At 41.9% G+C, this 16,950-nt stretch overlaps 1 protein-coding gene across 1 annotated transcript in view; it reads left to right on the forward strand.

Moving 5' to 3' along the window:
* The first annotated feature begins 11,935 nt into the window (after positions 1-11,935).
* adgrv1 (adhesion G protein-coupled receptor V1) overlaps positions 11,936-16,950 on the forward strand; it is a 107,324-nt gene continuing 102,309 nt past the window's right edge. The window contains exon 1 of the mRNA XM_034691102.1: positions 11,936-12,164. The gene's annotated coding sequence lies outside the window, so the exon portion shown is untranslated. The remainder of the gene's footprint in view (positions 12,165-16,950) is intronic.

Here is a 16,950-nt window from a genome sequence, read left to right on the forward strand (position 1 = left end):
GTGACCATAGACTGTAAATAAAATGGACAGCGTTGCTCTGCCTCTTCCTGTTGTACGGTTCTGAAGCAAAAAAATCCTGCTCCTGGGGGCAGCCATTGTGCAGCCAGAGCCTGCGAATCCACTGTAACAAGCTCTGCCCTACAGCGTAGCGTCACAAGACGCTGTGTGTCCTTTGAAGTTTCCCTCTATGGCGGCTGTGAATCAAAGCGAACCCAGAAATAAACCCCCCCTTTTTAAACTCTAATAACTAACGAAAAAGAAACTTTTCAGAAAAAAGAGGTCTTGAACACAAAACAGTCAAATAATAACATCTCACCACAGCATACAGATGTGAGAAACATTCGTACGACATGTATTTATTTTTTAAAGATTGACTGCTCTCCCATTCAAATGAATGGGGAGACAGATTTTTTGACCTATACTGCAGCCAGCCACCAGGGGGCAGACGCTCTGCTGCACCCCTGATTGCACAGAGTACAGGATATTGTTCTGTAATCAGAGGGAGGAGTTGTAGAGTCTGATGGCCACAGGCAGGAATGACTTCCTGTGGCGTTCTGTGGTGCATTAAGGGGGGATCAGTCTTGTGCTGAATGTGCTCCTGTGATTCACCAGCACGTTGTAGAGAGGGTGGTGGGTGTTGTCTATGAATGTCTTATCTGCTTTCCCCAGCAAAAGGGCCCCAATCTTTCAGAAAACGTCACCAGTTAGTTAATACGAACAGAAGCTGTAAGCAGACACACAATCATACATTTTACCTGCCCTGTTGTCTGTGTTAAAAAGTAATATCCAATTATTTTCACAAGATCTAGACTTCTTTATCTTGTTATTTTAGGATAAAAATGAGGGTTTCCCCTGTATAATAAATTAAAGCTGCTGTTGGTAGAAATGGTGTAAAAAAATTGACTTATTTCCTGCTGGGTTCAGAGAAAAGGTCATAATACCCATCGGTACTCATCTGTAAGTGGAGTAATTTGAGACTATTGCGAAATCTCTGTGTTTTCCAATGCCTTTGTATTAAGCAATGTTATTATTCTCCTCGTTCCCGTTATGACGGACCAATCATAGCTAATCTCCAATCCTCTGTCCTGATTGGTTAAGAGGAGGCCCCCCCTACGTCCTCCGATTGGTTATGAGTCTGGCACTATCATGACTGCACACGCCAATCTATGTGGGGGGGCTAAGAGGAAATCTGGTTGGGAGGGATAGTGTTGACATTCAAAGTCCCTCTCTCTAAACAGATGTTTACTCTATGACTACCAAAAGCAACTTTAAGTGCAGAAATCTGTCAGAAAACGTCACCAGTTAGTTAATACGAACAGAAGCTGTAAGCAGACACACAATCATACATTTTACCTGCTCTGTTTTCTGTGTTAAAAAATAATATCCATTTATTTTCACAAGATCTAGACTTCGTTATCTTGTTATTTTAGGATAAAAATGAGGGTTTTCCCTGTATAATAAGTTAATTTCAGATTTTTTTAATGAGATCTCAACTTATTTTTCTCATTATTTTGTCATGACAAAGCTTGTTTACTTAAGGCAACAGGATGATTTACTGGCAACCTTGAAAATAATGAGCTGGGCACTTTGACAGACCAGATCACAACATGCCATGCTGCCATTGCACACGCTATAATGAGGTTTAGTTAAGCCTATTTGAATGTTGTTGTTTTTGTTTGTTTGTTTGTTTTTTGTACTTATGCAACCCTAGGGGCAATTATCATGATCCCCGGGGTTAAGTACACCAGCTGGGTGTAGGTCTAGGTGTAACCCAACTTAGAGCTGAAAGCTATGACCGACTTAAAGGTATGCCCTGTGCACCACTTAGATTAAAGCTCTGTTTGAGTTGCACTTAGGGGTTTTCCGTCTAGGAAGGAGCAGTCGTAATTCTGAAAAGTCAGATTGGACGGCTCATTCAAGGTCATATAAACAGAAACAGAACAGATACAGAACTTTTAAACATGAGGGTGGCAGCTCTTGTTTACAGGATGATTGATGAAGGGGTGCAAGTAACAATAAGAGTAATCCTTAATCTGATACTAATCAGACACTGAGCTTATTTCAGGTTTGTTTATTTTTTTTTGTCTGGAAGGCTCTTTTTGAATTAACCAGAGTTCTACCCCAGTTGCTCCTGTTGGATCTATTGTATGTCATTTACAGCAAATCACAGAATAAAATGTGTGTTCTGTTTCAAAAAGTACAAATATAGGAAGATGGCAAGTACTACTCACCCATATTTTAAGTATTGAATATTAATTTTCATATTTGAATTTCTTGGTGTTTTTTACAATTCTAAAATATATATTCAAATTTAGAATGTTATTTGACAGCCCTAGCAGTTTTCAGACTGTTTTTGAAGGTATACTTAATGGATTGTGCTGTTTAGTTTCTCAAATTTAACTTTTTGTTAAGCGTTTTTCATAGACATGGTTAGATACCGAGCTACCAACAGCATTTAATGTCTAAACTAGAAAAGACTGACCTATACTGAATGTAGTTTGGGGGGATAGTAATCTGGGGGCTGGATAGATGTCAATTAGCAAAAAAGATTTTTTACTGGTGTGCGTGTGTATGTTTTTGCTGAAGGTTTATTCGTTCTGTCTTGAGGATGTTGAGGCCGAGGAGACAATCAGGGAGCAGACGACCCTGGGAATCTTCCTCATAAAGAAGGAAGGTGCAGAACCTACAGATCCCCTGGAAGATGTTGGAATAATCATTGAAGGAGTGGAAGTGCTTCATGATCTTGGTAACATTGCAAGTGCACTCGCCATTTAATTTGGCCTCATGTACTCATTGGACTTGAGCTACCAAACAAACCTGAGGTACACATTTGATGTTCTACAAAAACTTGTGATGGAACTGGATGGCACCCACCTCTCAACAAAGGCTCAAGTGCTAAAAAAACAAACTGTTTGAATGAACAATTTAGACAAGACATGACAAGTGGAGTGTGGAGCATCAAAGACCTTTTGTTGAACGCTCTAAAGAGGCACAGAGAAAAGCTTGGAGCAGGGGTTTTATCCCAAATCATTTAACAGAAAAGACATCTTTTTGGATGTGCAGGTTGAACTGATATACTTAGAAATGGAATGGTCTTGGTTTCAAATGATTAATGTCTGAATATGTTTTAACAGAATTTCAAAATGTTCTCAAAAGGGGAGAGAATGATGGTAAACCATGAGAGAGGTTGTATTTCTTTAGATCAGGGGTAAATAACAGTTTGTCTTTCTCTCCATTTCACTGCAATTGGAGTGAATTAGAGGGCAGTAAGAGATGTATTGAGGGTTGTGGCAACAATATGAGGGTGAGAGAAACCTAATGAGTGACATATGACAATAAAAGTGTGCATAGAGCAACAATCATAGGCACCAAATTAACGTCCAGATTTCCAGTTACTGTTTGTGATCTATTTAGCATAACATGTTGATATAAACACGTCGCCCTGTGTTGAAAATGTCCATTCCTTGCTAAATGTGTTGCAGTCCCGGAATTTTTCTATTTGTTTTGTATTGTCAAAATTAACAAAACTGCACACTAGGATTTTGTTTACACTGCTGAAGTGGCAGGGAGAAAAAAAAGATAATTTGTTAACTTTATTATTAATTTATTTAATTTTTTTGAGTATTTCCGACGTAACATATAACATTTGAACACCTTTATATGTAGATTGTTTGAAATGATCTATATTTTGAAAATTCTTTTTTTCGTTTAAAGGTTCCAATTGAATTATATCTTACAAACTTAAATTTTCAGTTATAAAATATCTGATTTTACAGTTTTTTATTAAAAAAAAAAAGTTCATATGTAGCTTCTCTGTGTTGGGGTGGTACAGGTCCCGTAAGTTTCAAATTTCTTTCAATTTCCTTTAATTGGGCATGTCTGTAAAATGTAGTGTTGGACATAAATATATTTTATGATATAAAGTGAAATATCTGCAGTAGAATACCACCATAATACCATTTACACATTTTTATTTAGAAACTGGGACATAAAAATCTTGAGATTTTGAGAATGCTTTCTCAGAGAACAGCTCTAGGAGGTAATCGAATCGTGTGTACCATTTAGTCATAAAAGTTGTTAAATGTGTGACAGTTCAGCTGATGGTTGTTATAGAGTTGAAAGGTAAGGCTGGCAATTTTCAATATTTTTTTCTTATTGTAGACAAAGACCAAAAGAAACAATTCATTAATCGTGTCAACAAGAATTGCCTATGTCTCCAAAGCCATGCCATGCCATCTTCTTCTGCTTATCCAGGTCCGGGTCGCGGGGGCAGCAGTCTCAGCAGGGAAGCCCAGACACTCCTCTCCCCGGTCACTTCCACCAGCTCTTCCGGGAGGATACCGAGGCGCTCCCAGGCCAACTGAGAGATATAATATTGCCAGCGTGTCCTGGGCCTTGCCCGTGGCATCCTCCCAGACAGACGTGCCCGAAACACCTACCCAGGGAGACGTCCGGGAGGCATCCTGACCAGATCCCCGAACCACCTCATCTGGTTCCTCTCGATCCAGAGGAGCAGCTGCTCTACTTTGAGCCTCTCCTGGATGTCTGAGCTCCTGACCCTATCTCTAAGGCCGAGCCCAGACACCCTGCGGAGAAAGCTCATTTCGGCCACTTGTATTCGCGATCTTGTTCTTTCGGTCACTACCCACAGCTCGTGACCATAGGTGAGGGCTGGAACGTAGATTGACCGGTAAATTGAGAGCTTTGCCTTCTGGCTCAGCTCTCTCTTCACCGCAACAGACCGGTACAGCGTCCTCATCACTGCAGACGCCGCCCCGATCCATCTGTCAATCTTGCGCTCCCTCTTCCCCTCACTCGTGAACAAGACCCCAAGATACTTAAACTCCTCCGCCTGGGGCAAAGACTCCCCTCCGACCCAGAGAGGGCAAGCCACCCTTTTCCGACTTAGCTCCATGGCCTCAGCCATGGCCTAAAGGCTGATTTATACATCTGCGTCGAATCGACGGCGTAACCTACGCCGTAGGTCCGCGTAGCTCCCGTACCTACGCAGAGGCCTACGCACGTAGCTGACGTGCACCTCCTCCAAAATGTAACTACGCGTAGAGCCGACGCGGACCGCAAGCCCTGTGATTGGTCCGCTCGACGGCTTTGTCTTTCCCGCATTCACAGCACTTCCGGGGTCCCGGACATCGGCCACACATCGGCCGTGTATTTCATCTCCTCCTCTCTATTCTTCATGTAATCATGTCTGTATGATAAACAGCAACATGTATCAGCTGTAGATTAACATAACACGCTCTGAATCGATGTGGAAAAGTAAACAGAGATCGTAGCGGGACCGGAAGCAGGCGACCGGCTATCAGAGAGACTGCACTGCCCTCAGGCGTTTCGGCGGAGAATTGCTGCGCGACACAGACACACCGACGCAGAAGTATGAGGGGCTCATGTCCGCGTCAGCCCCTGCTGCGTAGGGCGACGCAGAAGTATAAATCAGCCTTAAGACTTAGAGGTGCTGATCCCCATCCCACATCCCCCGAGGTATACCTCGGGGGACACTGTCGTCAAAGCCTTATATCTTATTCCTTTGTGCAATAGAGCCCCATTGTTGGTTTGGTCTTTTAAGAGAATTTGTTAACAATATTAAGAAAATGCAAAATCACCAGCCATATAGGTCAGATGTAGCCAACTGAGTGAATTGGGCCAGATTTTGTATTGATTTACTCTTTTGTGAACATTGTAAAACATTGTAAAACATTGTGAAGAACAATGAAGAATATGGAAAATGTTAATAAGGTGAAACAAATCAGTCTTTATAGGTCTCCTTTATTTTATACTCAAGCGGCTGACCTTTACACTGTGTTTTAATGGTAATAAATGATGTTTTTCACTTTACCAAAGTAGTGTGATTTGAATTTACTTAACTACACTGTGTGGAAATTGAAGACATATTAGGGTTAAGTAAGTCCCCTTTAAATAACTACAATTTATATTGGTCAGTTAAGTTGGCTGAACATTAACCTATTAATTAAATCCAAGTTGACCAGATTGTCTTGAAATTGCCTAATACAGTCATGTTGGTTGTACATAACACAGGTACTGCCATCTTAATACTATTAGTTCATTAAATCTAACATAACTCAGTTTAGTGGAAATTGTTGACATAACTGAGTTCAGTAAATCCCCCAAATATTTTTTTGAGTGTAGACCCGGCATTAAGCATTCTGGCAAACAGAGCCATGCCCCTTATTACACAAACGTATGTAGAACTCTGAGCCATCATATCTACAACATGGATGCATTGCAAAAACAAATGCCCCCTGTACCACACATGTTTGATTCAGATGTACGTGGCATTTTAACACGAGTGTTAATGGGGATTCATGGCCTGTGGAGATGTGGCAGAGTTGGACTGTGACATCACAATGACATGACATCACAGCGGACAAAATACTGCAGGGTATATACCAGAGATCTCAGCCAAAACCTCATTACCGCTTCAAGTAGTCTAACTACCAGTCGGTACCTTTCCAAACCAGTCAGATCATTCACAAACTGATCCACAAATCTTACTTCCAGGCGCTTCTAGTTAAACTAAAGTGATGGACAGAAGAAATAGAAACCAGAGGAGGAGGAGAAACATGGAGGCATCGAACAAAAGCGTGACAGACCACAGCTGCCAGCCTGAGTCTTCAGTGAAGGAGGACGAACTGTCTCAGCTGAAGGCAGAAAACGCTCGTCTGAAAGAGCAGCTCCAGGAAGCTAATGAGCTGCATTACTGCCGACATGTGGCTTCAGAGAAACAAGTGGGTGAGATGAAGATCGAGCTGCAGAAGGCTCACTTTAACCTGCAAGATGCACAAAAGAGAGCTGAAGTCTCTGAACTAAATCTCAACATGATGAGGCAGAGACTGAAGAGGCAAAGCACCACTGCCACTCAGGTTTCCAGAGCTGACCAGTCAACCATGATCCAGGAAATAGATACCTCAGTGCTGATTGTGCGGCTGCAGACGGCTCATGAAGACCTGCAGAAATGCACTGCAAGGGTTCAGTCCAACGAGGACAGAGACAAGGACAATTATGAGGATGCTGAGATAGAGCAGCGGGAGAGAATCAATATACTGAAAGCTGGCATCTTCAACCTCGGACGGAAGCTCCAGCAGGAACAAGCTGCCTTACTGAAGAGAGCAACCGAGCTCGGTCCCTGCACTGAGGACAAGAAGAGGATGTCAGAGGAGGTGCAGAAGATAAACATCCACCTGCAGAAGCTCCAGCTAGATGTCCTGAACCAAGCCCTGAGTGTGAAGACCCCTGTAAAGGAGAAGGCAGCTCCTAACAAGTACATGTGGGAAAGAACTCACAGGGACCAGGAGCAGCAGACTGACCAGCTTCAGGAGACCACTGAGACGCTCCCTGTGGAGCAAGATCTACAAAAGATCAAAGAAGAAGCTCAGGAGGAGATGAAAAAGATGCAGACCTCCTTCACCGCTCAGCTCCATGACCTCCAGAAGGTCAATCATGAAATCATGGCAGCTGAGAAGAAAGCATTGGAGCAGCTGCAGCTCCAACAGGAGCAGTGGAAGGAGGAGAGGAGCGCCCTTCAGAACACCGTCCTGCTCCTCCACACTACCCAGAAAAAGAAAACTGAGGAGTGGATGGAGAGAGAGAGAGACATGTCCACCAGAATGGACGAACTCGACAGCAGGATGGCTGAAGTGGCTAAGACCAAGAAGAAGAAGAAGAGAAGCTGGCTCAGGAGACTCTTCAGATGCTCCAGCTCTGAGGACAGCGTCTCTTAGTCTCACTGAGAAATGTTTAACAAGCAGAACAAAAATAAAAATATATGCATGTTATGCTTTATGTCTGTTGAGATTTATAATTTTCATTTTAAAACAACATGTATAAGATATGGTTACTTTCTCTCTGTACTGTAAGGACATGCACCACGAGTGTTTGCAAACCTGGTATCCTCCTGAACATCTTTAAAATGTTTTCACCTCTGAGTTCATCATCCATGAGTTATATTTCAACATTTATTAATATTCACTTTATTTATATTTGTTTATATTAACTTCAGAGGTTTGTTTCGTGCACTTCATACTTTAAGTTTAATCGACAAGCCTTTTTAGTGAGACCAACCAGCAATTCTAAGTTTTACAAACCTAACAACATGAAAAAACTAATTAGATCAACATGTTTCTACAGGTATATTGAGTTGTAAAAACATGAAAATGTAACTTGCCTGAACTAAGCATTTTGTTGGATCAATTTATAATTAATACTTCTGCAAACATGTCTAAAATGTTAGCTCAACAAAGTGTTTTGTTGAATCAACTTATCTTTTTAAGGCAGCCAGGTAATTTTTTTCCTGACTTGTTCATCTTACTTGTAACATTACTTCATTAAGAAAAAAAAGTACTTGTCATTTCTTAAAACAACCTAAGCCTCAATTTTCAAAAAATACAACAAAAAAATTATTTCTCAACATGGGACAACAAATTAAATTATGTTTTACTTTAAGGGAAAATAAAAACCATGGAACTCTTTTCAAACCCGTGCTCATTAATGATCAGCCTTATATGAAACTTTATTAACCTGACAGGAAATATAACAAGTTTTCACTAACAGACAAACTTTACTGTCAGACTTCTCTTCATGATGAAAACGAGAACAGGGAAACTAACAGGAGAAATAACTGATCATTAATATTATATCTGTGATATTAGACTCTCTATTTTATTAGACTGTGAATCTGACAAAAACAATCAGATATAACATAATACACCCTCTGTTGTATTGAATTTATGATTTTGCTTTTATGTTCAGTATTTATGTTGAAATGCTGAGCATTTCAACATATTGTTCTTCTACTTTAAACTTATTATTTTTCTTCTTCCGTGACCGCTTTCACAGCCTTCAAATTTTGTCCGATTTTCACCGTTCAACTTTTAAACTATTCAGCTTCTTCACCATTCGCAGGCTATATCTTTTCACATCTTCAACCCTTATACTTTTTGAATTATTCAACTTTATTCAACCTTTATTTTAACATTGAAACAGATGGGGCGGAATCTTCAAATCCACTTCAACTTCTTCAACTACTACAGCTCATAGCTTCAGCTTACTTTCACTTATACACTCCATGCAAACTTTAAACTGTTTACAAGACTTTCAGCTATCTACACATGTTTCACTTCTTTGATACCTTTCACAGTTTCACAGATTTCACTGTTCAAAAATTCATCAAATTTCAGCTCTTCCCTCACTTTAACATTGGTGTGTATGGGGTGGAACTCTGATGAGCAGAGTGAGAGGTTCAAAACTTAGAGTGGGCAGGCTGGAAAAACGATGGGACATGGCCTCTGGAAAAATTGCCATAATATCCACAAATTTCACTCCACATACACAAATAAGACATCAAAACGTTCCCTGTCTTCTCCTGCTTCTGTCAAAGAGGTTACCAAAGCAAAAGATCGTACAGTTGAGCCAGCAGGTCACCAACTGTCAGAGAAAGTCTCTCTGCTCGGCCATCTGCCGTAATGTTAAACATTTCTGGAGGGCAGCACAAGTTTCACTTTTCTTAACTCGCTGCCCTGACTACATTTCTGACTGTACAGACATGAAAAACACATCACTGTGTTCATCAGAGTCTTCTGATGCTCACGATTTGATCCTTTTTCTGATAGCTATTACGGTTATCGCATAGTGTTGGCACATGTAGACCCTAATTTACTCCATGAATCCCATTCTTAATCAACTGTCACACAGCAGTTACACAGCTGGTCCCATCACAATGGAAACAGTTAATGACAGTTGGAAACAGTTAATGACAGTTAGAGACACAGGTGATTCAGATGACCTCCTCAGTTCTGACTGACACAAAGACACACGCACACACATGTGATTCAGATGACCTCCTCAGTGAGTGACAAACACAAACACACACACACACACATACACAAACACACACAGGTGATTCAGATGACCTCATCAGTGAGTGACAAACACAAGCACGCATGCAAACACAAACACACACACACACACACACACGTACACACAGGTGATTCAGATGACCTCAAAACACAAACACACACACACACACACACACACATACACACACATACACACACACACACATACACAGACACACAAACACATACACACATAGGTGATTCAAATGACTGCATCAGTGAGTGACAAACACAAAGACGCATGCTCACACACACACACAAACACACGCACACACACACACACACACAGGTGATTCAGATGACCTCATCAGTGAGTGACAAACACAAACGCACAAACACACACACACACACACACACACACACACACACACACATACACACACACACATACACAGACACACAAACACATAGTAGGATATTTCCATAGTTTGTCAAGCAGTTTATAGGTGCTACTACTTCTAACACTTCAACTTCTTTTTAATTTTTCCACTTTATTCACTTCTTCTCCTTTTTCACTTTTTCTCCCTTTTCCACTCCTTCACCTTTTTCCACTTCTACTTTTTCCACTCCTTCAACTTCTTCTCCTTTTTCCACTTCTTCAACTTCCTCTCCTTCCACTTCTTCTACTTCCACTAATTCAACTACTTCTACTACTCTTCCACATGTTCAGCTGTGTTTCACAGCTTTCAGCCTTCAGCTTCAGCATTTCAACGCATTTGCTTTCAGGAAATGCAACCTTTCTAGTTTGTTTTAAAATCTAACATCAAACACTTTCAATCTCAGCTCATCACATACAGACTGATAGAAACTGTATGTTTTATGATCTGTCTCAGAGCACCCTTAGTGACTGTTATAAGGTTCATCTTTTCTCTGCTATCAAACTCAGCTGATGTTAAGTTTATGAGAAGTCCGAGCCGCTGCAGCGTCTAATCAGTGAGAGGTATTGATAAGGGGGCGTGTCTGTCTGAGAAAAGACTTCCGCGCTCCTCGATCAGTCTCCTGCGTCCTCTGTCCTCTCTCCTCCAAAGAGCTTTGGGACTCAAGATAAAATGGTGGGTCAGTAACTACTTCTGGTTCAGCAGAGGAGAGAGGAGACTGGAGCACCCACAGTCTATGCTGGCACTAGGCTTTTAAAGACCTGAGACCAGGTGTTCCAAATTGACAATCAGTGACCTCCTATGCAGAGCCAGAGGAAACAAAGGGGCAAACAGACTGGAAAAACACAACTTTCACAGAGCAATTTGTGAAATTGTGACCCGTTTGGCATTCCATAGTATAATCCATCTGTTCAAATCGCGAGATGGCGCCAAAAACCAAGCAAATACCGGCGAGGTTTCCCAAGCTCTCCAAACAACCAGCAAAGAAACGTGAATTACTATGAGTTGGCCTGTGGAATTATTTGCATTCAGGGATATGTTGTCTTCTTTTGCATGACCTCAAGTTTCACCGTCATTCTATTGCAACCTTTTCTTAAAAATATAGACTTTCAACCAGTATAATAAAGCTATATTTAACGACACGCGACAAGGTTTATCTAGGGCGACGTCAAACTCAACTACTAACTTGAAGCAGTATAAAGTCACCTAGCGTTAAGAGTACAGTTCTTCACAAGTCCATCAAAATTAGAAGTTACTTGTGTTAAGATGTGTAGTTTTTATGAAGTGGGAACAACAGAGAGACTACAATAGGACTGCTGTATGGAGGCTCAATACCTGCTTGGGTCACAGGGTGGAGCTGTGCGCCACCACACGGAGCACCCCGAGACACAAATGGGATTAAAACATCTTGTCTCATTAGGCAGCGACCGAGAGACGAGTCAGAGTCCCAGAGTAGCTGCCCACTAATCTTTCTGTTGGGACACTAAGTCGTGTATGTACAGTAGTAGCAGCTCTCACATGGCTTCAGGACCCCGGAGCTGTGTGTAGAGAGAGAGGAGAGAGGGTCCAGCAGAGACCGGGGGGAACCGCTCCGGCTCCCAGTATTTCTCCCGGCTTCAGTCCCGTTACTTGACAGGCGCGCTTCAGTCCTTGATGTAAACCGAGGACCTACAAACTGCAGGAGAGAAAACAGGAGGCTGGAATTAAAAACAAAATAAACAACAGAAAATTATGCTGATGGTGCCTGCTGTTTGAAAGGAGAGGACGCAGAAGACCCTTGGAACAAGTATCGATGTTATCCTCAGTGATAGATACATACAAGTGATTATTCTTGGACAGGGGCTACGCAAGGTGTCAGGTGGGTTGGAACCATTCATCCTTTGTATCTCCATCGAGGTGTTTCTGATTAATAGTGTGAGTGTCGAGTAACCAAACTTTGCAGGATCATTTCATAGAAAGACTTGGATGAAAACTGATACTGCTTTGTGGCACAGGGTTGTATACGGTTTACGGGGCAATGCTGTTACTTAGATTTCTTTTTTGACGAGTGATTTCAGGAGCTTTTTTTCTACTGCAGAGAATAAAGGGAACAAATGAGTATAGGGATACTCCTCATCAATTATGCCAGACAGCTCCAGCAGACATATTGTATAACACTATAAGAAAACGCTTAAAAGTGGTTGGGCACTGCTAATTTCTTTTTGCATTGTGCCAAAAATCCCCTCGGAGCAGCTAATAAAATTGAAAAGCCTAAATATTGATTCAGCGCAATCAGTAAATGAATGGCCGGGCAGCCCATTGAGGAGGGAGACAAACGCTTCCATGGTAACATCCAGGATCTCCAGTGTGATTACTGCGCTTTGTGTGGGTTTTCTCTCTCCCACTGAAATAAAACAACAATTCAGGGGGAACTGCCACACATGGTGAGCTGGAGAACCTCATATAAAAGCTCCGTTGACTAATCTATAGGCTTACTCCGGCCATAAGTAATCTTGGCACACTTTGAGTTGCGCACATGTGCTGTTACTGTTAGATCAACGAGTGCCTGAAGCCTCATTGTGCTGCTGTTTCTGCTTTGCGTATTTTACGCAGATGTCCAGGCTTCATAGTTAATGTCGTGGGGGGTTTCAGGTCTTGAATAATTAAATATGTCCACATTATCTCGCATTGATTTGACATGATGTCATCTTAGTGGGTCTCCCTGCAAATCTCTTTTGTTGCCCTCTCTGTTGTGCCTCAGCAGAGTTAAATCCTTTCTCTCACTGGGGATGAAGGGAGGGAGCTGCTTCTGTATCCATTCAGCGCTTACACCTGCTCTTCCTCAGCGCCAACAGTTTCTACAATGTATCTTTATATATAAAAATGAGAGCTAAGGAATCAGTGGGAAAGAATTGCATTCTTTTTCCTTTGTTTGCAAAGAGCTAACAACAGCTGCCAAGAAATGTTCACAATTTTGTTCCCCAAACACACATGATCAATTCCCATCCACTTAAAGCCATGGGTCACAGTCAGTATGTTTTTGCAAACCTGGGATCTTCTAAGACCCACACTTGCTCAAAGCTCAAGTCCTTTGTTTGTCAGTGTTTATGTCACAGCCTGGCAGGGGTCAGCCCCCAGTCGGCTGTGTGAGGCTCTGAATGTGATTCACTGGGCGGAAACTGTTTTACTGCATGCCTCTCTCTCCTTCTGTCTCACCCCTCTAATGGCTGCATGCTACAAAAGGGGGACAGTGCCATAAACGGAGCCTGTTCATTGATGAAAGGTGCTGAAGTGTTGCACATTGCAGACAGGGTGAGATTGATGTTTGCAGGGGATGAGAGGGCGCTTGCGTTCTCAGTGTATGGTGATAGAGGGGAATAGTGGATGAATGGACAGCTCTACATACACTGCACCACCCTGCAACAGGCTGTGCCCGCCTCAGCTGATCTGTGCACCATGGATCACTGCTGGGGGTAACAGATGTCTTTATCTGCTCAGTTAAGACTGTTTGTGAAGTTGCATTGGAACTTTCTATAGCTTGATACCTCTGATATTCAGTATTCCCTCTGCTTTGATAATACGTCTATACGGTTCTTCTGTATTGCATGTTATTACAAGAAACCCAGAAGGTTAAACTTGTCTTCTCTCTGCTGATTGTTCTGCTTTTATATTTTCATGATGTGGGAAGAGAAAACCAGCAGACCCACTAAACACCTCATGTTAGTTATGGTCTGGTTTTCATTTCCACACCTTCAGAGGGTAAAATGTTGCACCTACTTTCCCACCTTTCCCTCAAGTTACAATTTTTCTCAGAAGTACCATCCATGCAGTACAACAATGCATAATCCTTTAGTGCATGGCAGATGTATGGCTTAAACCTGCTTCTTTTTTCACTATGCCAACCGCTGACCGGGGTCACTGATTTGAACGTGTAGGTGTTAACATTTTTGGAACCAAAAGCCAAATTCTCAAGACATTTTTTGGATCAGTGGATTCTTTGACATACTTTTGTGCATGAACAGCTAGGATCTGGAAAGCTTCCAGTACTTTTCAGAACAGTACAGGATGCTGTATGATTATCGAGGAAAAAGAACCAGGAAGCAACTGGGACTAAATTACAAAGTTTGCACTAACACATGTAGTTATGACTTTTTGGTATTATCTTTACGTTTATTTTTCATGCTGTTCATGGATCAGATGAGAGTTTAGGTTTCTGAACATTTCTTAACACGTTCAGTGTTTGTTGCATTTTATCTTACGAGATCATGTTTGTCCAGAAAAAAACACTGCTGTGGTCAGACAGTGGAATATGACAGGATAATTAAGACTCAAAATCCATGAGTAGACATTGATAAGATGCACAGTTAGGTTTAAAAACAAAGTACAAATACAAAACTAAAGGGACTTATGACTGAAGTCATTTTACAGACTTGTTCTAAAGGTTAGAGATAAGACAGGAACTGTCCCAGTGTATTTATTTGACCAGGATCATCAGGTCCAAGCCAACTCCCTGAAAGAGTTCAAGATTCAAGATTCAAGATTCAGTTAATTTTAGATTTAGTGGTACACAAAGTCAGGTTGTAAATAAGTCTCCTTTAATGGTTTGCGGCTTTTAATACTTGTTTTCAAAATGATTCGACAGTTCGTGCTTACGCACTGGACACAGTATCATGTTTTAGCAGTTGTTGTCGTTGGAGCAGAGGGACTGGAAAGTAGAGGGCCCTCGACGATGGTCGGCAATCCTGAGGTCTCTTTAGCAGCCTGGCCAACTAAAGATTGTTCCCGGTGAGAGGATGCTGCTACGGTCGCTGCATCAAACCCTTGCCCATGACCTAGCTGTCAACTTTCGACACATTCTCCTACACACACACACACACGCACACGCACACGCACACATTTTCATATCTTGCGCTTTTAAAGTTGAGACGAAGAGTAGTAGCTCAATAATAGACTTGAACTATGACCTATGGTGATGTTGGTGGCCATAGATAGACAGCTTCAGAGCCTTATCTGACCTGTGCTGTGTGTAATGCACAATTGTTACTCTATGTAGGCCACACAACAACAACAACAACAACAAAAACAAAGTCATGAATATTTGAATTCACAGTGAAACACTAACTTAATTTCTAATATTTAGTGGTAAATCCACCACAGCCAATGATAGCAGGATTTGAATTAGGCCAAAAAGATGTGTCCGTGAAGTTTCTCAGTCATCCAGGTCATGGTAATCCAAAGCTTGATCCATAAGGCAACTGCACTGGTAGAAATTTTTGAAGACATTTCACCTCTCCTCCGTAAGGCTTCTTCAGTTCTGACCAGACTGGGGAAGAACTAGACAATATACAGTAAGCCTCTAACAGTCGTGGGTGTGTCCAGGAGTCACAAAAGGGTCCTAAGTAGGGTCGTTAGTCTAGTTCCAAGGCTAAAAAGAGTTATTCCAAATAGCAAAGTCCATGGAAAATCTGTACAGGAAGCCAGCAGAGCAACATCCTTTTCTCAGATGTCAAAATAAAGTTTAAGTAAAAGAACATCACAGAAATCTGTTTCCTGACCTCTGTTAAACATTAGCATGCTGAACTCTGTACAAATTAAATGAAGTCTCAGTGACTATACATTTTTTCCTTCTTTTTTTGATCATCAGATCACGTATAGTTGACCTTTCTCAAACCTGCGTTACAGTCTTGAACGCAATCTTTGGTCACTCCTTACGGTCCCCTGTCTCTAAATGCTTAAGAGATCCCAACATGGGTCCTTTTGTCTGGCCATAAATCCCCTCCAGTTGCACCCCTCGCCTGCTTGTTTTTTAGGGAGCCACGTGGAACTCATCCCATGGTGGCCCCTGTTTCCTGTGTTAAATTAGACAGGTCAGGTTGAGCGGGTCACACTTTGGGATCAGCTGGAACATCATGGCTATCCATCCTTATACCCTTCATGCTTTGTTGGCACTCCTGCTACCTCCCATTAGGCTGTGTGCGAGTGTGTATGTGTGCTAGTGTGTGTGCGTGCTAGTGTGTGTGTGTGTGTGTGTGTGTGTGTGTGTGTGTGTGTGTGTGTGTGTGTGTGTGTGTGTGTGTGTGTGTGTGTGTATGACAGGCTGGTCAGAAAAGAAAGGATTGGGGTTCCTATTGAAACATAAACCTGTTGGTGTAAGTTGTCAACTCTGTATGAACATCTTGTATGAATTCATTCACCCACGCTCCCCTCCTCCCTCCATTGGTCCTGTCCCTTACACCAGCCCCTCTCTCTTTCTTTTCTTGTCTTTCACTGTTTATCTCTCACTTCCCTCATTGTGCTGTAGTTGGTCATGGCAGAGGAATTCTTGGAGTGGGTGGGGTTTGTTGATCTGAGCACGGCTGAAAGGTTGAGTTGGGGTTGAGGGGGTGACTGTTGTAGAAAGATGCATCTAAACACTTTCTCTACAAGTCTTTCATTATAGATCATTCCTTCTGGAGTCAAACATCTCAAGAGGTCAGGATCATAAACACATGTATGTTGTGTTTCCATACAACGAGCACTTGTGCATCCTCTTTCGTTCACAGAAACATAAGCAGTTCTTTGGATGACTGCTTCTCTGACAACAAGCCCAATAACCAGCTATATGAAAGCAATGAGTTGCACTTTTTGAGACATTTTTTTGTTTGTTTTCTGTCTGATAATCCGCC

Source organism: Notolabrus celidotus, chromosome 9 (genome assembly GCF_009762535.1).
Source record: "Notolabrus celidotus isolate fNotCel1 chromosome 9, fNotCel1.pri, whole genome shotgun sequence".
In the NCBI taxonomy this organism is placed as follows: domain Eukaryota; kingdom Metazoa; phylum Chordata; class Actinopteri; order Labriformes; family Labridae; genus Notolabrus; species Notolabrus celidotus.